Consider the following 27,961-nt stretch of genomic DNA (forward strand, 5'->3'; position numbering starts at 1 on the left):
TTTAAACCTGTGGAGGCTACTAAACTTCACAACATCTGCACAGATTTATTATTCACAAATATATGTGCATCCTGTGTTTATCAGGCAACATATGTGAAACCGAAGGCCCATTATGGTTTTATAATTCTTACTAATATCTTGGGAATGAGGTTTAGAAGCTGCTAGAAACAGTGTCCTCCTGCCTTCAAGACAGGGTCAGAAATGAGAGTTTGTTTTCATGATGTAATGCTTGCAACCTGGCTGGCCTTATGGAATGTTTGGCGGGTGAAATTCCTGGAACCAGGCAGAAGAAGAATAATTTCTTGCCTGCTTATGCACTTCTATTTAAATAAAGCTATTTCTCTAAATTGCATTTGGAATTCTAAATATAATTGGTCACATGATCTGGGTCCATACAGATTAACGTGGAAGGAGTCTACATCCCCTAAAAATCCATTCTAGATGTCTGGTTGTAAATTGCAAACTGTAATACCCTGAAATTGCATTGTTAAAGGATATGGAGAGAGGGCCACAGAATCTGTTTATTAAAAATTGAACACATGATATCACAAACATGAATCTATGTTAGCACTATTCTATGCATTTAGGGAGGCAGTGTTGTCTAGTCCTCAGAGCTAGTCTCCAAGTCAGAAGACCTGGTTTCTATTCCTGATTCTGTCACTGTGACCTTGGGAAAGGAATTTAAACTCTCCATGCCTCAGTTTTCCAATCTTCATAATGGGGATAATAACAATTACTTACTTTGGAAAGAGTTCTGAGATCCTCAGGTTATTGCTATCATTATTGCTGTATTGGTCATTACTCATATAACATCCTCAATGTGCTAGGCAGATAGGTAACAGGGTCCCAGTTATATAAAGTTTGCAGTCTAAGGTCCCAGTTGTGTAATGGGAACCACTAGCACTGACCCATGCATCTGGCTGAAATGAATGAAAAACAAAAGGATGGGGTTCATGCTAGCAGATCCTTTCCTTCTGTAGAATCAGAACCCAAATGGACAGTGTTTAAATGAAGGAAGTGATCTAGTGGAAAGCAGGAAATCTGAGTGTGTATATTCCACAATTTTTGATGGATTTTTAGGACCACATTCTACCCCTATTGGCAGCCCATACAAATCCACTGACTTCTCACTTGGGAGCATTTATTAATAATCGGTTTCAGAGTAGCAGCCGTGTTAGTCTGTATCCGCAAAAAGAACAGGAGTACTTGTGGCACCTTAGAGACTAACACATTTATTTGAGCATAAGCTTTCGTGGGCTACAGCCCACTTCATCGGATGCATAGACTGGAACATACAGCAAGAAGATATTTATACATACAGAGAACATGAAAAGGTGGAAGTAGCCATACAAACTGTAAGAGGCCAGTCAATTGAGATGAGCTATCATCAGCAGGAGAAAAAAACTTTTGAAGTGATAATGGAGATGACCCATAGAAGGTGTGAGGATACTTAACATGGGGAAATAAATTCAATTAGTGTAATGGCCCAATTATTCCCAGTCTCTGTTCAAACCTAAAGTTAACCGTATCTAATTTGCATATTAATTCAAGTTCAGCACTCTCTCTTTGGAGTCTATTTTTGAAGGTTTTTTTTGTAAAAGGGCAGACCACATGGCAGACTGGATCAGAGATGACATTCTAAGCATGTCGAAGAGAATTCAAATGTAGAAGTAAATTTACAAAAGAAGTTTCAGATGATATGATGATAGAGCCACTCTGCACAGAATGCAAGACACAAAACAACTCAAACTATTCCAAATACCTTTACTTTACCTTTCCTTTTTCTACCACTCCTATTGTAAATTATCTCTAGGTTACCAAACAAATTCACAGCATACAACACACAATATCTCCATGCTGGGAAACAGTTGTTAATGCAGTTACCATTTTGTAGACAACTCATTACATCAAAGGGGAAAGCCTGAGCCAAGAAGCTGAATTCCCTGCAGAGTTAGTGGAAAACACAAGCGCTAGTCACCTTCCTCACTTGGGTTGAGAAGCAGCTCGCAGTAATTTTCATTACCATAAAGAGACTAGCTCACAAGATAAATGAGGTGATCCAGAGGGAAGACAACCACAGTTAGTCACTGAAATATTTTCCTGCCTATGAAGGAACAATGTGGTTTTACAATGTTTAACGGATAATAGTAATAACAATTTGCTGTTTAGACTGTTTGTATATTTCATGGGGAAAAACATAATTATACTGGATGGATTTATTTTAAATAGATCTAGCATTTTACGCCACATATGGTAACTATGCAGCTGTGCAACAACCTGTGCAAAAGAGCATTAGGTATATTAGAAACAATATTTTGCAAGTCCACCTATAAATGCTAAGGTTCACTTCTGATTATTACATGCATTTTTACTATCACAGTGGGATCTGGGCATTCTTCTCTGTTTTTATCTATTGATGTTCCTCAGTCTCATTCTGTTTTCTCTCTAAGCTTGATCCAACACCACTGGAGTCAATGGGGGCTTTGCCATTGAATTTAGGGGAGATAGGCCTTCTCTCTCACCTTATCTCCTATAGCAGAGGTCGGCAACCTTTCAGAAGTGGTGTGCCGAGTCTTCATTTATTCAGTCTAATTTAAGGTTTTGCATGCCAGTAATACATTTAAACATTTTTAGAAGGTCTCTTTCTATAAGTCTATAATATATAACTAAACTATCGTTGTATGTAAAGTAAATAAGGTTTTAAAAATGTTTTAAGAAGCTTCATTTAAAATTAAATTAAAATGCAGAGCCCCCCGGACTGGTGGCCAGGACCTGGGTAGTGTGAGTGCCACTGAAAATCAGCTTGTGTGCCGCCTTCGGCACACATGCCATAGGTTGCCTACCCCGTCCTATAGTGACACAACTACCACTGCTCCACCAATGCTTCCAAAATGCCATCTGTCTAGCCATGCATTTCTAGCTGTCGCTCTGACATCTTCATCTCCTGACTAACTGATTCCCTCTGACATTGAATTTATATCTTATTCTGTGTCCACCTCCACCTATGCCCATCTTTCTCTATCTCCATTGATACTCCACTATTCTTCCTAATCACCAGGACCATAATCGTGATGTAATCCTTGACTGTTCTTTTCTTACACCATATCTAGTAGCATCTTCTTTAATATCTCCAAAATCTACCCTTTTCCCACATTGCCTGCTTTTAAACCATTGACTGCAAGGCGGCCATTGTTCATTCTGATTTCTGTGAGCTTCTCCTGCGCGGATGTACTGCATCTCACCTCTACTCCTTGTAGTCTGTCCAAAATGTAGTTGCAAAAGTCACCTTCCTTTCTTACCACTCCTACCACTTTGACTTCCCCTCTTTCTTGAATCCCTCCACTGGCTTCCTGTGTCATACTACATCAGATTCAAGCTCCTTGTCCTCAGAAATAAGGATCATTTATCTGTACCCATGACTCTCATGTAATGTGTACATTTAATATAACCAAATATTTTGTTACTTTCCTCATAGATTATCTCTGCTTTCACTCTTTAAGAGTCACAATGTAAATCTGACAGAACATGTGTTTTGATTAGCAAGGATTTCGCAGCATTTAAGTGAACATTAAATACAAATACATTTTTAGGGGCTTTTCACAATTGTGTACATGCTGTTTATTGAACCTCTTTGAAATATTTTTTATGGAATTTTTGCATATGTTTTGTTCAGAACTGGAAGCAGATCTTGGGATTCCAGGTTTCCATCAATGCACATGCAGCATTTATCACTGACTATCAAAGGACCACATTCCCCTGATTAATTGTGACTCTGGAATGCAGGATATTATTATATGATAACATTTTGATTGATCCTGTTATATATTTCAGGAGCTATTTGAAATAACTAGAAACAGGACTTCAAAGAGCCAGTTGACACAATTAATGTGTTCCTGCTTTAAAGTACTAATGAATTACCTCCTCTTGTGGATTTATAAATCATAACGCACAGCAGAGTTTTTAATCTTTAGCGGGGTTTATAGCTTGCCTACTCCCCACACATTGCTATACAAGAGTGAACTGCATAGACATTTTTTATATGAATTAAAGAGAAAACAGTCTAAGATAGCAAATTAGAAATATGTATATGCTTACAAATTACACAAATGTGTCCTGCCAAATTCTGATTTCAAGTTCCTGTGTTTTCCCCCCTAACAGGTGATAACATCTCAAGCATATCAATGTCTGCAGTGCCAATAAAACATACAAGAGAAATGCAGGATCTTGAACTGTAAACTTGATAACTCAGACTTAGCTAGGGATGAAAACAAAATGTTGAAATGCTGGAATTTCCTGTGACAAAGAAATGCTGACAAAGATTTTTTTAAAATCAGCTCTAGTATTTATGCATAACCTTGTAAAATTTGCCCAAGAACCTCATACAGAAAGGAGATGACATAGGGGGTTGCAAACAGACAATTACTCTGTAGATATCCAGACAGACAACTGATGATTCAGCTTCAGTAGAGCCCTATATACAGACAGAACAGAATTCTCAAGGGTTTTAGGGTAAACCCGTGGGAATCTTTATGTCAGAGCTATGGAATTTTTGCAGTCGGTTTATTTTTATAAGCTATGTTACTTGGCCCTGCTCTTAACATTTATTTTAACTGCATATAAAAATGTAACAAATTTTCTTAATTCAAAATACACCCAAATCAAGAAACAACCCACAGATGATACCCAACTCGATGCTACTTTCATAAATGCTGACATCACCACCACCTTCATCCAGCCAAGACAAGCAGCTACAGAACTCCAAATCCAAAGAAGATGGAGGTGACAGTGGTGAGAAGAAGAAAATAATTTTAAGAAATGACCCAAACCACATCACTCTTAAATCAAAGGCATCTCTGCTTTGATCGTCAATACCATGAATAGGCTTGGGGTCCTTCTGGAATCTTCACTGCTCCAAGTCATCAAAACAACATCAGTAGCCAGAATGCCTTTCATATCTTTGGCTAGTGAGCAGGCTACATTCCTTCATGTCAGCTTACTGCCCTTCAAAAGGCAGACCTGGCCTCAAATGACCTATGTGCTTGGCACCTCCAGGCTCAACTTTGCAACCATACACTGTAGCTAAGGGGTGAATGAAAATGTCATGAAGAAGCTCCCGATTTAGACGACATGCAGCAAGCCATCTTAAGACTAACACAAGAGTTACATCACTAACACCAAGTAACACATCAGCCAAGTGCTCCACACATTGCTCTGGCTCTCCGTCCAATACGAGGTCCTGAACCAATGCCAGTGATCTCAGAGTTTGCCAAGACCAAAATCTTTCACCGCACTTTCGTTTGTCATAGACACTGGAGATAACTGCACCACAGACTCAGGGAAATAGATCTGGCCCATAGCTACTGAACTCCCTTAAACAAGATATCAGAATGATCATGGCTCACATCCTCTCAGAAAGATCCCTCTCCTTACGATTGTTTTTTCCAAATTGTTTTCCTACAGGCGACTAACAATTGAAATAAATCGAAGACTCTACAAAGCACACACTCATGCCATTACATGGAGAAAGGGCAGATTTTCACCCTTAATCAAAAAAGATTAAGGTTACAGAGTCCTGATTCCCCTCCAATTTACACCAATGCTATACCAAGGTAAGTGTTACAACAACCTGGTCCCGAGTACCTTCTTTACAGAAGATGGATTACACTCAAAGAGAAGAGTGTAGGGCATGTTTAACTGCCTCTGCTGGCACACAGCCATGAGAAAGTTAAGGTTTTTATGTATGGTATGTAAGCACTTCTGGGCAAGACTGTGTTATATGCTATGTTTGTACAAAATCTAACACAGTGGAAACCCTTCCTTGAGTGGGGCCTTTAGGCACTACTGGGATACAAACAAACATACATAAATGTAGCCATATTATGAGTATGTTTTTGAATACAAGCTAATTTTTAATTGTATTCCTAAAGATGTACAGTTGGAGTAATCCTGCTCCCATCTAAATTGGTGGTAACAATTCTGTAGAATTAAGTCAGAGCAGAATCTAGTATAGTATGCGCAAAGTAGGTAAGTTAATGGCAATACTCTACGAGAACGTTAATTTTTCATTGTCTGACTTGTTTATTGAAATATGAAATCTTACTGTTGCATTGATGTGGGGGTTTTTTGTGTATGAGAAGGGCCTGATTTTCAGATGTAATGAACATCCTCAACTCCAGATGAAATCAGTGGGAAATGTTGAATCTGAGACCTTAAAAAAATCAGGGTTGGGTTTTTGTTTTTTTAAAGGAAAAAAGTAAATTAAAGAGAAGGGGAAAAAAAGTGCCCGTATATGGCTCTGATTCTCTTCTGTCTTTTAGCAGTTTTATAGCAGTTTTACTCCACTGACTTAAATGGACTCACTCCTGATTTATGCCAGAGTAGTTAAAAGGAGAAGTAGATGTTTTAGGTCAAATATTTCCTCAGTTACATGAAGTTATTGGGTCTGCTTGCAGCCAAAGTCAGAACTGGGCCCTAAATTTAGCAAAATACCTCTCCTTCTTGGAAGACCAGCACTGGCCACATTCTTTTTTCCTTTCCTTTTCTTTTTTTAAAGCTGTTAGAATGTACTGTTTAGTTTTCCATATCTCAACTGTGCCTTGGATTACCTTTTTTGTTTGTTTGTTTGTTTAAAGAAAAAACACCTAGGGACTGAGGTCAAGCATGGAAAGTTTCATTACAAAAAGAAGATTTTGTAAAAAGTTATTACCAGGTAAAAACAAGAGGTTGTGATATAACCATATCTATTGTTTAAATGAATACCACATATCATAAAAAAACCACAAAGATGGAAAATCAAATACTGTATTTATCATCAGCCAGATGCTGTTCTTCATTATGCCAATGGTAATCTAGAGTATCTCCATTGACTCTACCCGAGCCCATCTTATTTAAGTGAGTACAGATTCACAGTGAGGTTTATCTTCACAACCAGAAGGGCTATCTATCTATATAGATTTTAAGCTTAGACTCTGAAGAATATCATAAGCATGTCTGAAGAAAAAGTGAAGTGAGAAGATACACATACGGCCTTTGTCTAAGTCAGTGACAAAACTCCCATTGACTTCAATGGTCTGATATTCCTGATCTTCAAATGTTTGTACCCGATGTAAGTGATTTATTTAGTGCACTTCATCCATGTGAAAATGTCATCCTGCTAGTGCTGCCAAAGCCAGCGAGTGTCTTCCCTTGGTCTGTTGAGTAAGTGCTAATCATGTAGATTTAAAGTTGCCTGAGGACATAGTCTTTTATGGATCCTTTTTTCCCCCATCCAAAAACTGAAAGGAGGGTATATATAACTCACCCATCAGCTGTTTAAGTCTCTCCCTTTTCTCCCCTTGCTTTAACATGTATGGCCCCCCTCTCACACAGGCAAGTTTCCAGAGAGGCTCATTAAACTGCAGAAGGGTGAATAAGTTGCTGCAAGACTTTACATAATTTGATTGAGACAATTGCATAGCAACCATGGTCTGGTCAAGTTATGAGAAAATCTATTTTGAAAAACCTTATCAAATCTATTTAAGTAGAACACATTGCCAATTACAACAAGGTTTCATATTACATTTTTGTCCCCTTTTTGCAAAGATTTGGCATGGATACATGTGTTCATGGAAGCGAATGGAGTGATAGCAATGGAAACTATCCCAGTAACTTCAGTGGGACCATGATTAACATGAGAAGGATTTTCCCTGAAAGTCCCTACTAAACGGACAGGTATCATCAAGGAGGTGGGTTACAAGCTGCCCTGATAAATACTTCCTCCTGGGCAAGAGGACGGAATCAACTCTCAAGAGGTGGAAGATAGTTCAAGTTCCAGCACCAGCTTAGCAGTAGGTTCCATTTTAGCAAAGATTGCCAAAGATCCCAAATTCTTTGAAATGCAGACACCTGTCTGCTGCAGGCCAACCTGTCGTGCTCATTGCATGTAAGTCCTTAAAAGGGAGTTGAATCCAGGTCCTAAACTTAAAAATTAAACATTTCCCCCCTTGTGTGCTATATTCCCACTTCATCTATTAATGCAGTTTCTAAACTTTTAATTTAATTAGTTTGATACAATTAAAGGGTCGCAGCAGCTGCTTTCAATTTTTAGCATAGCACATTTCTATACCGTAATACACTATTGCCTTTTGCCTAATTTTGCTTATCGATTAGTATTGAAATACCATTAAAATGTTCTGACAGAATGTATTGTGTATGTGGGCCAAGGATTGATACAGAAATTGGTTTGGGATGGCAACTTCCATGGTTTAAACACTGTTTTATTAGTATTTGTTCACGCAATGTAAATGTGATCATATTTTATCGCTTTGGGTAACAAGAAATTACTTACTGCTGCATAAACCTTCAAGTTTTAAACAGTATTAAAGCTACACTGGATGATAGGCAGCAAGAACTGTTCCTGTTATGTCCAAGTTCTGTCTACAAATAAAATGAAGATGGCTCAGAATGGATAGATAGAAATTCACACAGCCATTCAATGACTAGCAGCCAAAACCACTTTACATGCAGAAGTTCATAAGCAACTTTACACATTAAAGCCTGCTTTAGTGAGATGGGCAGTTATTAAATTAGTCCTATTCATTTTTGCAAAGACACATGTAATCTCAACTGTCCACACTGATGGTCATCTAAAACAAGTAGATGGGGCTTCAGTTTTAATATTTCCTCTCAACCAAAAGATGGTACAACTAGAAATATAGCATTCATCTCGTACTGTACCATGTGTCATCATTTATGACATTCTGGCTGACAGATATTTACTGATCACTGAGCCATACAGCCACCTGATCAAAAATGTTATATGGGTTCTCATCACAGAACAGTTCTAAATGTATACTCAAGGCAAGGTATTATAGTGACGAAACCTGCATCACAAGTTCGTAGGCAATTCATATTCCTTACTGTTCCTATTCGCTAGGTGTGCCAGTGGGCAAAAAATGGCATCAAAAACATATTCTCCCAGTTCACCAGGAAGGCAGATTACCAACATAACACATCCAATGCCTGTGCCAAATGGCACAACACAAGGATTGTGCCCCAGCTTCAGTTAGTGTTATTCTATCTATAGCAGGGGTCTGCAACCCGCGGCTCCGGAGCCGCATGTGGCTCTTCAGCCTCCTTGTTGTGGCTCCCTTCGGCCTTGACAAAAGAAAAAAAACGAATAACGGTTATTTATTAATTTAATTTTTATTTATATATTATTTTATTTTTGTTTATTTTGTTGCACAGTTATCTTGGAGTTCGAGGTGATACTTTAACATAGAATTTTTAAAACGTTTTTATAATTTGTCAATTAAAATATGCATCACATCCACGTCTATAGCCCTCGCCTTTACCTGCAGGCGGCTTCTTGAGTGTGTGACCCCCGCGGTAAGCTAACCATGAATACATCCCAAAAAAGAAAAATCTCAGAAGAAAATAGATAGTTTAATTCTGCATGGACAGATTCCTTTGCCTTCACTGCCAACGACGCTGGCTTACCTGTGTGCTTGATATGTGGTGAGAAATTAGTAAACAACAAAAAATGTAACGTTGAAAGACATTTTCAAAACAAGCACTCAGCATTTTCTGAAAAGTACCCAACTGAAGATGGGCGAAAGAGAGCGATTTCGGAACTACTACGGAAAGTTGAGCAGAGCAAACATACTTTCAAGAAGTGGATCAACTCTCCAAACTCAACTACAGCTGCTAGTTTTGTGGCAGCTCATGAGATCATAAGGAGGGGGAAGCCGTTCACAGATGGAGAATACATGAAATAATCGTTCATAAAAATATCAGAGCATCTATTCTCCGAATTCAAAAACAAACAGGAAATTATTCAGAAAATTAAAGAAATGCCTCTCTCTGCAAAGACCGTCAAGGACAGGACCATTAAAATGGCAACAAACATCACCAGTAAGCAAATTGATGACATCAATTCAGCTCAAGCATATTCAATTGCCTGTGATGAGTCAAGTGATGTAAACGATATTGAGCAGACAGCACTGTTATGCAGATATGTGAACTCTGATGGGCCGCAGGAAGAACTGATTGAACTCATACCGCTAAAGGGCCAAACGCGGGGACAGGACATTTGTGAGGCTGTTTTGAGTTGTCTAAAAGCCAAAGGAATAAACACCACTCACCTGGTGTCAGTGTCTACTGATGGTGCACCCAGTATGAGAGGAGCACAGAAGGGCTTTGTGAATTTACTTCAAAAGTCGCTGGATCGAGAGCTGATGATGTTTCACTGCATCTTGCACCAAGAAGCACTGTGCGCTCAAACATTCCCCCCTGAATGTGTGGAAGTGATGAACCTCGTTATTAAGATAGTGAACAAAATAATTGCAAACGGGTTAAACCACCGACAGTTTTGTTCATGGTTAGATGAAGTCAAGAGCGCATATTTGGATCTCCTGCTGCACAACAGAGTTCGGTGGCTGTCAAGGGAGACGTGCTGAAGCAACGCTGCTTGTCTGGAACATGTGAAAACCTTCTTGGAAAGCAAAGGCCTCAGCTATCCCGAACTGGGAGACCTCAATTGGCTGGAAAAGTTTTATTTCATGGTGGATATGACAAGTCACTTAAACACGCTGAATAAAAATCTCCAGGGAAAGGGAAGCACGGCCCTGCAGTTGCTGGAGGATGTTCTGGCGTTTGAGCGCAAGATGACAGTGTTTGCCAGAGATATACAGAGAGGTACACTCTCTCACTTCCCCTCCCTGAGAGAGTTCAAAGAAGAGAACAATCACATAAATTGTGATTATTTACACCGTGCAATTATGGCAATGCAAGCTGCATTTGGAGAAAGATTCAGCGAGTTCAGAAAGGAAAAAAACACTCTGTCCTTCCCTGTCACACCGCTGGACATCGACCCATCCCTGCTGAACATATCCGCATTCACAGGGATAAGTCAGCCCGATCTTGAAATTGAACTGGCCGACATAGCGGATAAAGACTTATGGGTATCCAAGTTCAAAAGCCTGACAGCGGATCTTGAAGAAGTCGCCCGTCAGAAGGCCACTCTCGCTAAAGAGCACAAATGGAATGATATTGAAAACCTCCCCAAACCCGACAAACTTGTTTTTGAAACATGGAGTGCCATTCCCGACACGTATATGAACATGGAAAAGTATGCATTTGGAGTCCTGTCCATCTTTGGCTCAACATACTTATGCGAGCAAGTTTTCTCGAGCATGAACTTCATAAAGTCCAAATATCGCTCCCGCCTCACAAATGAGAGCCTACAGTCCTGTGTGAAGATCAAAGTCACATCTTACAGCCCCGACATAGGGAAGATCAGCATCGAGCTTCAGAAACAGAATTCACATTAAACAGGTGAGAACACTAGCATTTAATAGGCTATTATTATTCAGAAAAAAACATTTATTTCAGACCTGGAGCTGATATAGTTTTTTATTGTATGTTCAGGTGCTTCGGTTGATTGCTGGCCGAGAAAGAAACCCGAAGAGGATGAGAGCACACTGAAATGGACTTGTCAAAAAACGTTCCTAATTTTATGTTTACTTTTTTAAAACTGCTAAGCTGCAACTATATGTTTTTTTATATTAAAGTGGGCTACGTTTTATTTTAATTTTACACAAATACGGGAAGGACTCAAAAAGTCCTGCATAGTTCAGTGTTTAATTTATTTGAAAGTAGGCCTACACATGCACACTGCACTTCTGTTTGTTGTATTCTGTTGTTGTAACAGGTAAAATTAAAAAAAGATTAAAACTTTTAAAAGTTTATAAGCAGTGTTATGTTTTGCGGCTCCAGACTATTTTTCTTTAGTGGAAGAGGGGGCAAAATGGCTCTTTTGATAGTAAAGGTTGCCGACCCCTGATCTATAGCATGTGCTTTCCTGTACTGAGTGTGCACACAGGAATTGCAATACAAATTCTGAGGCGGAACCTACATCCTTCAAAAACCATGGATGGTGTCTTAAAAATATGAATCTGTTTTATGCAAACAGGAATTATGTAAACAAATTATTTTCTGATTATACTGCCTTTCTCACTGGGGGGATATACGTTCACTTCATGTAGGAAGATAATCATGGCCCGATCACTTTTGTTTTCAATATTAATTGCCAGAAAATGTATGGTCTTGCAGGGAATTCCTTTTGGGCCTCTACATTTAGGATAACAATGGTTACATTTTTATCTGTGTAATATTTACTCTCTCATTCTCCTATGGAACAAGCATTAAGAACCCTCAGGACATGGGAACCATTTTTTGAACTGATGCCTAAAACAATGTTGGGACTAGGACGGTCAGTACGTATTTCAAGATATGCAAACATGTCTCTTTTTTCTTGTATTTTCTTCCATTTCTCATTTTTTTGTTTTGTTTTGTTTATGTCTAAAAAGAGGTTGAAGGTTACAAGATACATATATTACCATTGTCCTGTTTGACCAAAACATTTGTGTTTTTTTCCCATGCAATTATTTTATTATTTTTTCACTAGCGTTTTCGCTATTTAAACCCTAACGGAAAAAGTGTTAAAAGCTATGGATTTTAGGTACATGTATAAACTCACACATGAGCTCTTGGACTGTCAAGTGTTTAGGTTACAATAGCCCTATTTAGTCCTCCTTGACAATAGAGCTGTGTTAAGGACAGACAGTGGATGGATGCTCAGAAGGATGTCAGACACAAAGTGACTACAAAGTGTTTTCAAAAAGGCTTCTAAAACAGTCACATTTATAGAGAGAACTCCTAGCCCACTGAAGTCAGTGGCAAAAGTTCCATTGACTTAAATGGGGCAGGATTTCACCCATTGACTTTAAGATGTATGAATAAACAGAACAACATTAGCCATATATTTTTTTCTCTTATTTAATTGGCCTCTCAGAGTTGGTAAGACAACTCCCACCTTTTCATGCTCTCTGTATGTGTATATATATCTCCTCAGTATATGTTCCATTCTATGCATCCAAAGAAGTGAGCTGTAGCCCATGAAAGGTTATGCTCAAATAAATGTGTTAGTCTCAAAGGTGCCACAAGTACTCCTGTTCTATTAGCCATATAATTTCTCCCAGTAGTTCCTACAGTGGATGGAATTACTCTTCCCAAAAATCTATAAATGAAGGACAAAAGACTTGAATGTCTGCTTGTGGCAACAGTATGTTGTGCAGGTGTAGCCATATAGCCACAGGATATTGGAGAGACAAGATGGGTCAGATAATATCTTTTATTGGACCAACTTCTGATAGTGAGAGAAGTTTTTGAGCCACACAGAGCTCTTCTTTAGGTCTAGGAAAGGTACTGTAAGCATCATAGCTAAATGCAAGGTGGAACAGTTTATTTAGCATACGTAGTTAGCACATATTGTAAGGGAGCATTCAAGGTAGAGTGGCCCATTAACACCTCTCCAGTCATAGGACAAAAAGAGAGGGTTAGTGGGTGTAACGGGGTGGGACTCACCACCTGGCTCCTCCTGCTGGTGACTCTGGGAATTAGCTCTGCCCAGTGGAGCACCCCCTCCTGATGGTGTCCCGTCCATCATTCTGCCCTCTGTTGCTGTCTCTAGACCCATGTTGCTGCCTGCTCAGCGGTGTCCTCTTCAAGGCCACTGCCCTCTGGCAGTGCCCCTTAGTCCATCCGCACCCCCTTCCAGGGATCGGTGATCAGCAGTCCTACACCCCAGCCACCATGTCCAACCACACCCTTTGAGTCCAATCCCTCTTGTCAGGGATCTGGCGTAGTATAATGGCTGCTCCCTACGGCCATTGGCTGAGTGAACTGCAAGGCGGGGACGGAGGCGACCCAGGCCCGCCCTCTACTCTGGGCCCCGGCCCAGGGACCCTCTGGCAGCAGTCTCGCTGTCCTCCTTCTCTCCCCTCCTCTGTCTGCTTCCCTGGGCCGCTTCCCCTACGGCCCCTTGCACCCACTAGGCCCTTCCCTTCAGGGCCTGCAGTTTGGCGGCTATGGGCTCAAGCTCTCTAGCCTCCCCGAGCCCTGGCCAGCACTGCACTGTCTGCGGTGCTAGTCTCCACCCTTGGAGACAGACCTTCCCCTCTCAAAGGCCTGGGACAGACTGACTGCTCCTGCTCTGGGCAGCCTTTATATACTTCTGAGCCTGGCCCTGATTGGCTGTCTCCAAACTGAGCCCTGATTGGCTCCCCATAAGCCCTTTTCTGATTGGCTCCCTGTCTGCGCAGGCGCCCTGGCCTGCCACAGCCCATTCTCACAGGGAGTGGGGCAGTCTGCCCCACTACACACCCTCCCCCTTAAGAACCCTCTTGGGGTGGGGGGAATTCCCTATCGCTCCTGTGCTCCTTGCAACTGGGCCCTCAGGGAATCTCTTTCAAAGTGCAGGCCCTACACCAACTGGAGCCACCTGCTTCCTTCTTCAATTGTCTGGGTCCCCACCGTAGACCTCTCTGGTCCTACGTGGGTTCCCACATCCATTTGGGTTCCCACCTCGGCCCTCTTGGCCCCTGTGTGGGTTCCCTAGTTAAGGTGGGGCCTCTCTACCCCAGCCCCCTTCTCTCTGGGAGCCTCAGCCTGCACTACCCCTTCCTGGCGGCTAGTCCCAGACCGAGCCTTAGCTTCTGACACTCCCCCTCTCTGCCTCAGGGGGCAATGCCTCTTTAGGTGGCCCTTGGTGTGGCAGTGGAAGCACCCTCGGTGCCTTCCCCCTGCCACGGCCCTAGTCCTGCTTGTTTGGGCCCTAGCCCTTCCTTCAGGGCTGGCCCGGACCTTGGGATCCCTGTAGGAGCACTCTCTCCTTAGGTGTCCCTGATCCCCACAGACCAAACAAGCTGGGGGCCCCCCTGTTACCCTCACAGGAGGCACTGTCTCTGGGTGGGGCCTCTCTGCCCTCTCCCAGTAGGAACACTCCCTCCTGAAGTGGCCCTTTCGCCCACAGGCGTAACATTTGCTAGACCCAGGCCCTGGCCTCCCGTCCTGGGTGCCTGGTCTCCTATATGGTCTGGGTGCCCACCCCCGCAGCAGCCAGAGCACCTCACTCTGCTGCTCGGCAAGCCGAGCCACCCAGGCCCTCCAATACAAGTCTCGTTTCTCCACCATCTCTGTCTCTCAGACCCTTAGTCTCTCAATGTGGCACAAACTACCTAGTCCTCGCTCTTGCCCCTTGTATCAGGGACAGACCGCTCGTGGGTTACAGTGGGTTACAGATTGTTATAATAAAAGCAATAAATCCAGTATCTCTGTTTAGTCCATTTTTAGTGTCTAGCAGAGTTATGAATTTAAGCTCCCAGGCTTGTCTTTTGAAAGTGTGCAAGTTTCCTTTGAGAATGAGGGCTGATATGTCAAACAGAGTGACTGCTTTGTGAAAAGGGTTAACCCACAGGTAATAGGGTATTTTAGTCTTTTATCGTTTTCCTGTGAGAGTTCATTTGAGCACACAGTGATTGTCTAGTAACAATGGCATACTAGGTAACAAGAAGGTTTCAGAGTAGCAGCCGTGTTAGTCTGTATCCGCAAAAAGAACAGGAGTACTTGTGGCACCTTAAAGACTAACAAATTTATTTTAGCATGCGCTTTCGTGAGCTACAGCTCACTTCTTCGGATGCATAGAATGGAACACACAGACAGGAGATATTTATACATACAGAGAACATGAAAAGGTGGAAGTATGCATAACAACAGGAAAAGTCTAATCAATTGAGATGAGCTATCATCAGCAGGAGGAAAAAAAAACTTTTTGAAGTGATAATTAAGATGGCCCATCACACCTTCTATTGTATTGGGGAAACCACACAAAGTAATTTTGGCTTTAAGTTGAGGTGGCGGGGGGAAGGACTCGAGTCCCATTTGGTGCTTTCCACAGCACAAGCAATGTCACAAAAGGCCACATTTTTAAACAGAACGGCTAAAATTTTCAAGCTCGTATGCCTAGTCAGTAGTGCGGATGGGAGGATGATGATTTTGGTTCATGGCAGCTTTTGAGGATTCAAAATTTGTTTTAGCTCCACATTGGAACAAAACCAAAACATTTAGAACTTTTTTGTGAAAAGAGACTTGAGTCAAAAATGGACATTTTCAAACCAAATTGTCAGGTTTTTGGTTTGAGAAGCGGTGCTGAAATTTCAGATAGAGAAATGCAGCCTGATGGTATGGGCACAGGGCTGGGAGACCCAGCTTTAAGTTCCGGATCTATCAATTCAAAGAAGGAAATTTTCATCCCAGACTAAAAACTTCTCCCCTCCCCTGAACCAAAACTATCCCCCCCAACCTCCTCCCAAATATTGCCATGAAATATTTTGGGTTTTGACAAAATTGCACATTTTGATGAAATTTCATTTTGTTAAAAAAAAAAAGTTCTGAGCAGGTCTCATAATTGAACACCTAAATAAAAGAGGCTTGATTTTTAGAGGTTTGAAACAAAACTTCTAATGAAGTCAAATTTTTCTTTTTGACCAAGTTACTTTTTTTTTAAATAGTTTTCTGATAATCTGCCACATTCAGGACCTGATCCAGAGCCTATGAAAGTTAATGTCAGCCTTTCTATTGACTTTGGGGCAGGTTCAGAGTAGTACTCAATTTATCTAAGGCAATTTTTTTTTTAATAAATTGTGGACCGCTCAATCCAAAAACATTATGCAATAAACCTATGCTAAATGACTGTCAGCAATCAAGCACTGCAGCTTTCTTACTCATTCAATACATGCAACTCATTTCAAATCCAGTATGGTAGCAATTCAAAACACTTTATTAAGCAATGTAGAAATCCACTGTAGGAACTTGGTTCCTTTTTTCAATTTTTTTTAAGTCCTTCATTCACATTCAATACTCTCTAAGCAGCAGAAGTTTCATACCTCAGATAGATTAAAACTCCTCAGAGCATTTTATTTGTTGCATATTCTCATGGAAAGATTATATATAATTTTTCTTCCTCTTCACTGTGAGTGTTAGATTGATGAACAAAGACTTATTCTGTGCAGCTCACAAAATCTCTTCATCCCTCAAGACTCTAGAATTGGCCTAGTTAGCCTTGTTAGTGTTTCTTTTACTCCTTAAATGTTTCAGAGTTGAAACTCAGTTGTTCTCCTAGCTCAGAAAATGCAGCTGTTGTTCTTCTTGTTCCACATTTGTTTGCATGACTTTTTCCACACAGACTGGCACTGACAACATAGTTTGTATGCCAGAACTTCAGATCTTATTTCAGTCTATGTTCTTGTCAGCATGTACACTTTTTTTTATTTTTGGTTACAGACATGATTTCAACCAAAGATGTCTCCATTTTCTACATTCATCTCTATACAAACACTTGCCGGAATAATCATTTACATTTTTCTTGCTAGACTTCTTTAAATCATGCAATTTAATTTTTGCGTCAGGTCTGCGTGGAGAAACTTGCATCATATTGTGCTATTCCATCTTAACATCTTCCCTTTTGGATGTATACCAGCATTTTCAGTCATCTTGATGTCACTGACTTTGATCTGAAGGGGCAAAACTAGAGAACTGTAGTTTGTTTTTGAAAATAAACTGAAATCATCCAGCACTTGGGTATGTTCTATACCAAACTAGCAGGTTAGTGACAGTAATATGTTACTGAGGTTTCATAGCTTTCACAAATCATAAGCTACATGAACACAGGGACCACTTGCTTAAAACTATCTACAGTTGATTGCATGGTCTATTTTAACAAATCCTTAGGCAGTTCTCTCACTGAGTCAATGTGGTGTTTCTACTGATAGTAACAAAACAGGCTCTTACTGGAAACCTGCAGAACTGTGTTCAGGCTTTAAATAATATTAACTTCTTATTACACTAAGAACATTAAAATTACTACAAATCAATGAAATCAGTACCATTGGATAGTTGCTGAAATCCATACAGCCATTTAAAAAAAGGTAATCAACATTTATTTGTTGAGAAAGTGATATCATTTTCACTGTGAATGAGATAAAAAGGCTGCACTTCTTTAATACTGTAACTGAAAGCCAATGTGTCCTTGCATAGATTTTGTACACATCAAAGAAGTTGCATCATCCAAGGTGTTTTCTCAGTAGTCTCTGATTTATTTATTTATTCATTCATTCAGCTCTGGTACAGCTACTGTAGAGAAGTCAGAGGTGTGTAACATTTCTAATGTCACATACTTTGGGTTCTTCATTTCAAACTCTCGAGTAGTCTAAACAGCCCCTCTCTCTCCTTTTTCAAGACATTCCAATATCCTGATTTTTTTGTGAAATGTCTAACAGATCTGCATTGTTTTCCCATTGAATAGCAAATGAAAGAAAACCCAAGGCCCAGCAGACTAAAAAATTTTCATTTCTTAAACACTCCGGTCCTAATCATGCAAAGTGATTTGTGTAGGCATAAAGGTGCATCCTCATTAAATCACTCTGCAGGTTTAGGGCCCAAATTAAGCGCTAACAAATTTATCATGTCAAACTGCTCTCTCAGATCATGGGATACATCAATATTTTTGTAGTGAGGCATTTCCATCATAGGAGGTTGCATTTTATAAGTATACCACACATTTTCATTTCTCTCTCTTTCAAGCCATTTTCCCCTGTGTTTTCACATTGTAACAGGGCATACCCTGTTCTCAGAGAACATTTCTAAAGGAAAGACAATTTAAAAAAAATCCCACTGCACTATTGTACATGCAATTTGTGCTCATCCAGCTGTGCTGGCAGTCTTTTTGCTAACATGAGTCATTGCCTGATGTTCTCAGAGTTGAGACTAACAGAATGTCTTTTCTCTTCTTTTGTTTTCATGTTATGGGCTGGAACATGAGGCTGAACTTTTCTTTCTTTTTTTTTTTGTGAGGGATTGTCACGAATATCAGCCACATCAATATAAATATGATCAGATATATTCCTGATGCTTATGGAATCATAGGACTGGAAGGGACCTCAACAGTTGTTTGATCCCTGAGAGGTATTTGTCCAACCTGCTCTTAAAAATCTCCAGTGATGGAGATTCTACAACCTTCCTAGGCAATTTATTCCAGTGCTTAACCACCCTGACAGGAAGTTTTTCCTAATGTTGAACCTAAACCTCTCTTGCTGCAATTTAAACTCATTGCTTCTTGTCCTATTCTCAGAGGTTAAGAAGAACAATTTTCTCCCACCTCCTTGTAACAACCTTTTATGTACTTGAAAACTGTTATGTCCTCCCTCAGTCCTCTCTTTTCCATACTAAACAAACTCAATTTGTTCAGTCTTCCCTCAGAGATCATATTTTCTAGACCTTTAATATTTTTTGGCTTTCTCCAATTTGTTCACATCTTTCCTGAAATGTGACACCTAGAACTGGACACAATACTCCACAATCGAGGCCTAATCAGAATGGAGTAGAATGGAAGAATTACTTCTTGTGTCTTGCTTACAATACTCCTGCTAATACATCCCAGAATGATGTTCACTTTTTTTGCAACAGTGTTACACTCTTGACTCATATTTAGCTTGTGATCCACTATGACCCCCAGATCCCTTTCCTCAGTACTCCTTTCTAGGCAGTCATTTCCCTTTTTACCATTTTTATGTGTCCCATTTTATGTAGCCTAAAAGGGGAAACATCTATGAAACCTGGAGGCCATAGGCATATTAATATCTTAAATCAGTCCCCTGCTCCTAAGAGCTAGAACGCTATCCGCACTGGGAGAAGTATGGTATAATCAGTAGACTAAACTTACTGGGATAGCGAAACCCAGGGAAGACTATTACAACTTGCTAAAAAGTGTGATACAGTACAAAACAAGGCTGCAATAATCACACACTTCAAATAGCTAATGCATGTACACAAATGTATTACGTGTGTGTTCTATCATGGTAATATACATTGGTTTTTGGGTCACTTACTGTGCCTTCATGAGTTCGGACATGACTAGAGCCTGATCCTAATTAGAGATTCTGGGTATTTGCACAGTACTGAATGCTATTATTATAATCTTTAATTAGATGCTCTTTGGAGCAAAGACAGTCCACTATGCTCTGTTTGTATAGTGACTAGAAGAATGGGGAGGTGTACTTGCTGTGGCCTGAGGCACTACTGTGATATTTATTATTAATCAAGTTTAATACAAACAGAGCCATAACTCTTTGTTAGTATGTTTGGATAGGATTTTCAGACGTGCTTCTCACTGGCCTAACTCTGCTCCCATTGAATTACCCAACTGACTTCAGTGAGAAGAGAAATAGGCCAGCACTGAGTGCTTTTGAAAACTTTATTCTTTACATGCAAGGGAGGGATGAAAATGTTATGATTTCATTATGTTTTGATAAGAAACCTAATGAAATCGTGCCTGATTCTGATTTCACTTGCATTGGTTTTAATCAGTGTAGTGAATCATGATTTACATTGAGCAAATGAGCTTAGAACGGGGTTCAGAGGAAAAATTGTCCTTGTGTAACAACTTTATTTTTTTAGAAACCACATGTAAAATGTTCACAAAACAACTCCACTACAGTTCAGTAGAGACCTGTGCTAAGCTAAGGCTATTTAAAAAGCACTGTCCCTCCCCTCATGTGCCACCTTCAGTGACCACGTTTCTTTTCTCCAAACCCTATGATCTTCCAAAACATTGCACTTACTGTCTTCTAGTGCTGATGTCTTGACTTCCTTAACTCCCACACTATGTTCTAGTTTAGGGAGGGTGGAAAGAGCTACCAGAAAGGACCCCTGTCCATATGGTCTTCATGGAAGTCAGGAAGCAGGCTGAAGAGCAGAAAATGAATAATTGAAATGGTTACTCATACTTCTTAGAATTGCATCAGAGGTCTGAACTTTCACTTAGACACCACTTAGATTTACAAGATGTTGGAAAGCCTCAAACCACCACTGCTGTCAGACTGAATTACCAGTGTTTCACATTCAACACAAAATGAAATATTAGCATAGATGAACAGAAACAGCATTACAAATTGTGGAAAAATATGGTATCCTTGAACAAAATGGTCTTACAGATTTCTTACTTTTCTCCACTTTTCTGGAAACAGAATAGAAATGTCTCTCTTTATATGCTGTTATAACACAGTAAAACTACTGACAGACAACAGCAAAAAGGAGTGAATGAATAAATTCACAATAGTTTCTGGGAACTCAGAGCTATAGGGGAACACTTTGCCCTAGTCCAAATCAGGATTTGCCCATATTATTTAGTTGATCACATCTGGAAAGTGGACCGGTATTGCTCAAAATACATTAGAACAATTAATTAAAATCCTCCCTATTGTAACTCTATTGACCTTAATGGAATCACAGTAGGGTTGAATTTGACCTAAGATTACATTTTTCTGGAACTCATTTCTGTAATTCAGTACATCCTATAAAAATTAACTCCTTCTTGCATGATAGAGGAAGATACAGTAACTCCCTCTGATTATAGTTCTTAATTTGGATTTGTTGGAAGAAAAAGATCATAGACTTGTATGGACTATAGCAAAGTAAATTACCTTTTAATAAATCATAGCAGAAATGAGTACATTTTTTCATTTAGAGTACAGAAAAATTACTGTTCAATATTTGTGTTATATAGTACAATAGTGTCAGAGTATTAAAAAGTATCACTTTATTACAAAATATCACCAGTTCTAATTTGGGCAGGATACTATATGTGCTTATTCACTAGCTATGAATAATGCTCCTGGTAGGATTACATAGGATGTGTCATACCACATTAGTCTAGTGATCCAAACCCAGTTAACAAGGCCATTACCAGATTTTCAGAGGAAACCCCTTAGTGGACAGTTATGGAAAAAACAACTCCAAGGGACGTTTTTTCCTCACTCTGTCAGTTAATAGCGTTTCCTCAACATGCCACTCTTCCAGTTCAGTTGTAATTTGCCATATCCTTTACTGGATACAGGGATACCTCTCTATTACAGACACTCTAGCAGCCATTTTCCTGAGCAGAGTCATGTCCAGTGCTAATTAGCTTTTCCCCAGTTTAAATAATCCCTCAAGCTTGTTAAATCTCTTTGCCAGCCATCTGATTCTACTTTGGCTAAGGTAGAGCCCTACACTTTTGTAGACTGTGCATTTTCCCCATAGAAGTTCTTTGATGCCTAAAAATCCACCCTCTTCATACCATCCTCTTCCCCTCAATTCACTGAGAGTCTGAAGTGTCTCCACTAGCCTGCTCTAAGAGCCGAACATGAGAAAAAGCTACCACAGAGGTTTTGTGACACATTCCAGCTGAATGTTCTGTATGGTTTAATATTAACATTTGGGTTATGTGAGATGAAAAAGGCCAAAAGTTTTACAGTGGTGGAATGTGGCAGATTAGGAGAGTTGAATCACATCTCATTTGTCACCTCCATATGAACTAATATGCAGTTAGTGAATCAAATTCTATAACAATGTTTTTTTAATGTATGTTCTTTACATTAGTATTAGTGTTTCATTTATGTGATATTAGAAGTGTCCTACTGCTACTAATAGTGTCCTACAACTGTTTAGTGCAAATGCAGGAAAATGCTATATCCCCAGGTGTTTCACTGAAGTTTCACATAACTGTATGGGCTGGTATTCATGTAGCTGAAGTCGAAGTATCTTAGTTCAACTTATGGGGCTGTCCTCACGGAGGCGAGTCGACTGCTGCGGCTCCCCCATTGACGCTGCTTACTCCTCCTGCTGAGGTGGAGTATGGGCATCAATTCACAGATCAATTTATCGCGTCTAGATGAGACGTGATAAATTGATCCTCAATAGCTCAATTACTACCTGCCAATCCGGCAGGTAGTATAGATATACCCTTAGTCGCATCACACTTCACTCAGAATAGTGTCTAGAAAGAAGCTTAATCATGCCACACCATCACTGGTGTAATGCCTCAGAAATTGTCCTGGTTTATAGGTAGTTAAGAGAGACTGATCCTTCTTCTACAATCCCCTTCCACACCCATAAGTATTCCATAAACTACAGCTTGCTTCCTGAGTACTTAGGGATTATTGAAGGTACTCAGGAGGCAATGCTGCAAGCGTGGACTAGAGTGTTGGCATGGTTAAACTGAACCCAGACAGGATGTCTAGTGTGGACATGTATTACTGGTACTAACAACAGTGTAATCCTGCGGTCAGATTATCTAACGTGCTGAGCAACTTCAAGTAGAATTAGGAGTGCACCATACTTCTGAAAATCAGTTACCACAAGGTCAATCCTGTTATGTAGATACATTCATGTAATATTAATGCAATTTTCTGCAGTCCTATCAAGGCCTGTCTGTCTTAAAGACTGTAAAAACTATTGCTTCTGTAGTTACAGAAGGACAAAGAGCTTTGTAGAGGATTTTGTCAAAGTCACTGCAATAAGGAAGAAAAATATTCTTTTCCATATAATGGAGTAAGGTCCAAGATATACCATAGTGCACCCTGCACATCACAAGGTGACCCTAAATGGAATTACAATGGTGTTTTTTTTATTGACCCATGTTTGTCATATTAGTTCATTGAAGACTAGACAAATACAATATCTAATAAAACTAAGGAAACCTCTATGGAGCTCTACCAGGTGGATTTTAAATGGTAAACTGATGCGGCAACAGCTGTGGTGGAACAAATAACTTAAATCTGCTGGGATTATGATATGGTTTTAATTTCCATACTTTTTCTCCTGTTATTTGTGTTACTAAGTCTCAAAATCCTCCCTCTGATTAAAAACTGCAACATAAGTTCAGAAACATTGTATCCATATATTTTCATTTTCTTCTTTAGTTTTTTTAATATGCTCTATGTGAGCAATTTTTTAAAATGTTTAAGTTGATTGTTTTAGTGCATTAATTACTACTGTGTTATTTGTACTTGTCTATATTGATATCTATATACACATGGTTCTTGCTATTTAGATTAGGATATATTTAAGAGATAAGAATATGTATTTGTCTTCTTATATTGGCCATACATTTTATTGCTGTTCCAAGCCTGTCTTGGGGGCAGGATAGCAATTAATTTCTTATGCATTTGTTTCTTTTTTAAAAGTCTCTTGCTGTTTTCTTGTGTATTTGCAAACAAACTAATACATGAATACAACCAGCTTATTCCCCACCTACTGAGAGGAAATCATGCGGCTCTCCTCACAGAGATACCGCTACATAATCCTGCTTGAGAGCAGTGTTTGCAGCTAAGCAGAAAAAGGTGTGAGCCCACTGTGACACTTGACAGATCCTAGGAGAAGCCAAGGACACCACCTTGTCCTATATCACTTCTGGGGAGTTATTGCAGTTCAAGTCACTATAACTTTTTTAGAGCGAATAACTATGTAGTTGGATAATGCACTGCCCCAGCACCTTACTCCTGGTGTTCCCAGTATGCAACCCCTTCCCTCTGTGCAATCCCTGGACTATGAAAAGAGCACCCCACAAGAAAAAGAAATGCCACAGAAGTGGCTCAAACCCCTTCCACTCAGGGAAAGGAAAGATCCATGCTTGCAGCATCCCCTCCCTGCACAGATCTATTTGGGACAATCCAGCCCACCAAGGTTAAATATGGTAGTGCTATATGCCATCATATACCTCACATGCCAGAAACTTCAATTGTTCTATAGATGATTTGTGCCACTCTGCTGGTGCAATGCAGCTACAAAGCTGATTTAGCCATCTACTCAGGGACTCCCAGCACAGGGGTGGGTATCTGGAGACTAGTATGGTCAGGCAATGGGGACACAGTCAGAGCAATCTCCAGCACTTTAACTTGTGCAAGAGGCCAAAACAACCTGCCCCAATGTAAGGAAGTGTAAAGGCTACAGGAAGCCACCCTTGTCCTCTTGTTTAGGTCCTGCTCTGAGCAGAGCTGGGGCAGATATGAAGACTGAGTTTATAACTGCCTATTGGAAGTTAGAAGTACAACACTCATTTTTTACATTATAAAAAGGTTTGAATCTCTATGGTAGTGAGATTTATATCGTACAGGAAAATGCACAGGTGCTGGGACTAAGGGTGCTGCCGTACCGCCTGGCTTGAAGTGGTTTCCATTATATTCAGGGTTTACAGTTTGGTTAAATGGCTCTCAGCACCTCCACTATACAAATTGTTCCAGCACACCTGGGAAAATGGTTATTGATGAATAAGCGACCTGTCTCTTTACTTCACAGCTCCTTCCATTTGAATATGCAAATATGGAGTTTTTTATTATGGAGCAAAAGATTAATATTACTTCCTAGAACAGATCTGGTCTGAACAGAACAGAACTGGTCTGAACAAAAGATCTATTTCTTCAAGGACAAGATTTGTTGTTGTTGTTGTTAATCTATTCCAAGAAACTCATCTAAATGGTAAAGAATTAAAAAACAAACAAAACCAACCCAACCCAACATACTAAACAAGATCTTTTAAAGATTGGGATTTTAGGTGTTATTTACTCAAGAAGTAAAGTGGGGGGGGCAGCTATCCTATTTAGTAAAAAATGCAGCTCAGATATGTGATTGACCATCATAAAGATATGTGATTTGCCAATTATGGAATAAAGTGGCAAATGTCAAAATTAGATATTATGGAATTATTGATTTTCTTTTTACATTTGAGACACCAGAGCAGACTTATCCTGTTCTTAATCAACTATAAAGCTGTAAAATATTTTAAAATCTTTAATCCACTAGAATAATTAATCCACCTGGAAAATAAAATTTACCTTCTACTCAATGCTACTTCAGATACAGTAAAAGAACGATTTATTTTTAGACTGTAAAACTGAACTAACTTTAGAAGAGATTAAGTCTCATATTGTGATCCATTTAAAAATTAAGGACCCAAACCTTCACCTAGTTTGTGATAAAACTCGCACTGAATTTTACAGGAGCTGGGTTGGGCCTATTAATGTAGTGCTGAAAGCAACCCTGTAAGGAGATGAAGTTTGAGGCTTGATTCTGCTTTCATTTAAACCAGACCAAAACTTAAGTAATTCAAATGTAATTGAGCTACCTTACTGTAAAACTAGTGAAAGAAGAGAATAAGGGTCAATATGCTCCATTGTTGAAATATCAAACATATTTTGCTTACCAATAGCTCTGGGCAGTAGTTTACAAAAGTGAACCTTCATGAGTCCATGTTTTCTTTCAGATCAGTCAGTTTTTATCAGCTTTGCAAGCTAGAAGAAAAATAATTCTGATAAACTGTCTAGTTAGGAAGAAAACATTTTCTTTTAAAGGAGAGGATGAGCTAATCAGCACCTAGAATAGTAATCTTGTTTATAAAATATTTCAGCTAAAATATAAATATTCTATAATGAATGACAGAGCAGTCTCCTATATTCAAGCCAAATTTTAGACAGATATGTATCCTTCTATACATATTTCAGCAAATTATCTAAAATTCCAGGGAATCAAGGAACAAGTAATTAAACTGAAAAGTGTAAGGGACAAATTCAATTGATTGTAAAGCACATTGGACATGTAAAGTGATATATAAATATTAGTGGAGCTATTAAGTAATATTCAGTGTTATATAAAATTTGTGTATTGTGTATTGCTAAGAAATGAATGAGTTCTAAATACTATTTCTTAGAATTAGAAATCTTATTAAAAAGATGAACAACTAGAAAAACAAGCAAAGAGCATGAAACAGCTCCAAAAGCTTCTGAGAAAAAGCAGCTGATGTTGTTGCAGCTATTAATATACCGAAAAAACAGAAGGCATTTAGAAATGATTATGCTGTTGAACACTGTAATAATGTTCAGAGTCCACCTGGCTTCCAAGTTTTGAATAATTTTGTTATGTTATTGGTATGGGCAGGGCAGCTGCTAGGTTATAAAGAAGGAGGTGATGTGCTTTGAAGTTTTCATTACTTTCACACAGAAACTGAGGCCCAAAGTTGCACAGTAACTATAGACCAGTTTTCATGCTTAACCAGGATTGTAGGATTTATGCAAAGATCATAGCTACCAGATTGGAAACAAAATTGTCAAAAGCATGATTATTTGTATTGTGGTAACACCTAGGGATCTCAGTCATAGACCCCATAGTTCTAATCGCTGTAGGATCACGTATGAGAAAGACAGCCCCTATCCAAGGAACTTACAGTCTGTATAATGTAGGATGTACTCAGAGCAAGCAGGGTCTGGGGTTATCCCCCACCCCACTCAGTTGCTCATGGGGGAAAATTTTGCAAACAAATCACCTTCTTCTCATGAAGAAGGGGGGGGGGTACCAACAAGCACTGCTCCCTTCCTTCCTCAGCACATCTCATTTGCCAGACCAAGACCCATTAAGTGTACACCATGGATCTTGGGTCCATGAAGTGGGAACATTCAGAGACTGGGTGCATGAAGAGGTTCGTTGGGATTAGGGTACATACTTAATTCCCCTCCTGCCCATATGGAGATTTCCTCAAAGAGATGATACAGTCACAAACTGTATTATATTTTCTGGGAGCCACTTTATTGGGAGCACTAGGGACAGAAAGGCAGATATGCTCTACACCAGGCACAGGGCTTCTCTGTGAAGGCCCTGGTCTTCCTCTAGACTCTTTGGTATCTGCCAGGTTAGAGGCCATTCCTATTACTGCTCACTACTGCAGGCCGCATCCCAACCCTCCAGTGTAATGATTGTGTGGTACTTCACAAAGAGATCCTTTCAGAGATTATTTCTCCTACAGTCATGCCTTCAACAGGGTGTACTGCAGGAGGCAATCATCTGGGCCAGAACATTTTAGAAATAGATAGCACCCAGAAGTTAAGTTTGCCTGTAGCTTCTCTATCTTCAGACATGGGGGGGGGGGGCATTTTCATTGAGTTTACAGTCCAAGTAGAGTTTTGAGAACACTATAGGTTGATGGCTATATCACTGGCAATTTACGATTAAAAAGTGTCTTGATACAAAGATGACCCTTTCCCCCTTTGTTATTTTTTTTATTAACACTGTAGAAAAATGCAGTGAGATCCTAGTAGAAAAGATCAAGGAATGATGGCAAATCATAATCAATACTAAAACATCTCACTATATACTGATGATTCATAATAACTCTGATAATTCCCATCAAATTTAATTTAAAAAAAAGACAGTAGCTTGGGTCCCCAGTTATAAACTCCTGGTGACAAAGGCTGTAATGTTTGGTCAAAGCTTAAGTATA

The 27,961-nt window shown here is 39.6% G+C and overlaps 1 long non-coding RNA gene across 2 annotated transcripts in view; it reads right to left on the reverse strand.

The window, feature by feature from the left end:
- Nucleotides 1-27,961, reverse strand: part of LOC120374841 — a 178,578-nt gene that overhangs the window by 43,204 nt on the left and 107,413 nt on the right. The window contains exons 2-3 of one of the 2 annotated variants that reach the window (XR_005586282.1): nt 25,895-25,982; nt 20,496-20,619 (exon numbers count right to left, since the gene is read on the reverse strand). This is a non-coding gene — a long non-coding RNA (uncharacterized LOC120374841). Of the gene's footprint in view, nt 1-20,311; nt 20,620-25,894; nt 25,983-27,961 lie in introns of those variants that run through there. The other variant, XR_005586281.1, reaches the window with a different exon arrangement.

The sequence above is a fragment of the Mauremys reevesii genome, linkage group 11 (genome assembly GCF_016161935.1).
Source record: "Mauremys reevesii isolate NIE-2019 linkage group 11, ASM1616193v1, whole genome shotgun sequence".
In the NCBI taxonomy this organism is placed as follows: Eukaryota; Metazoa; Chordata; order Testudines; family Geoemydidae; genus Mauremys; species Mauremys reevesii.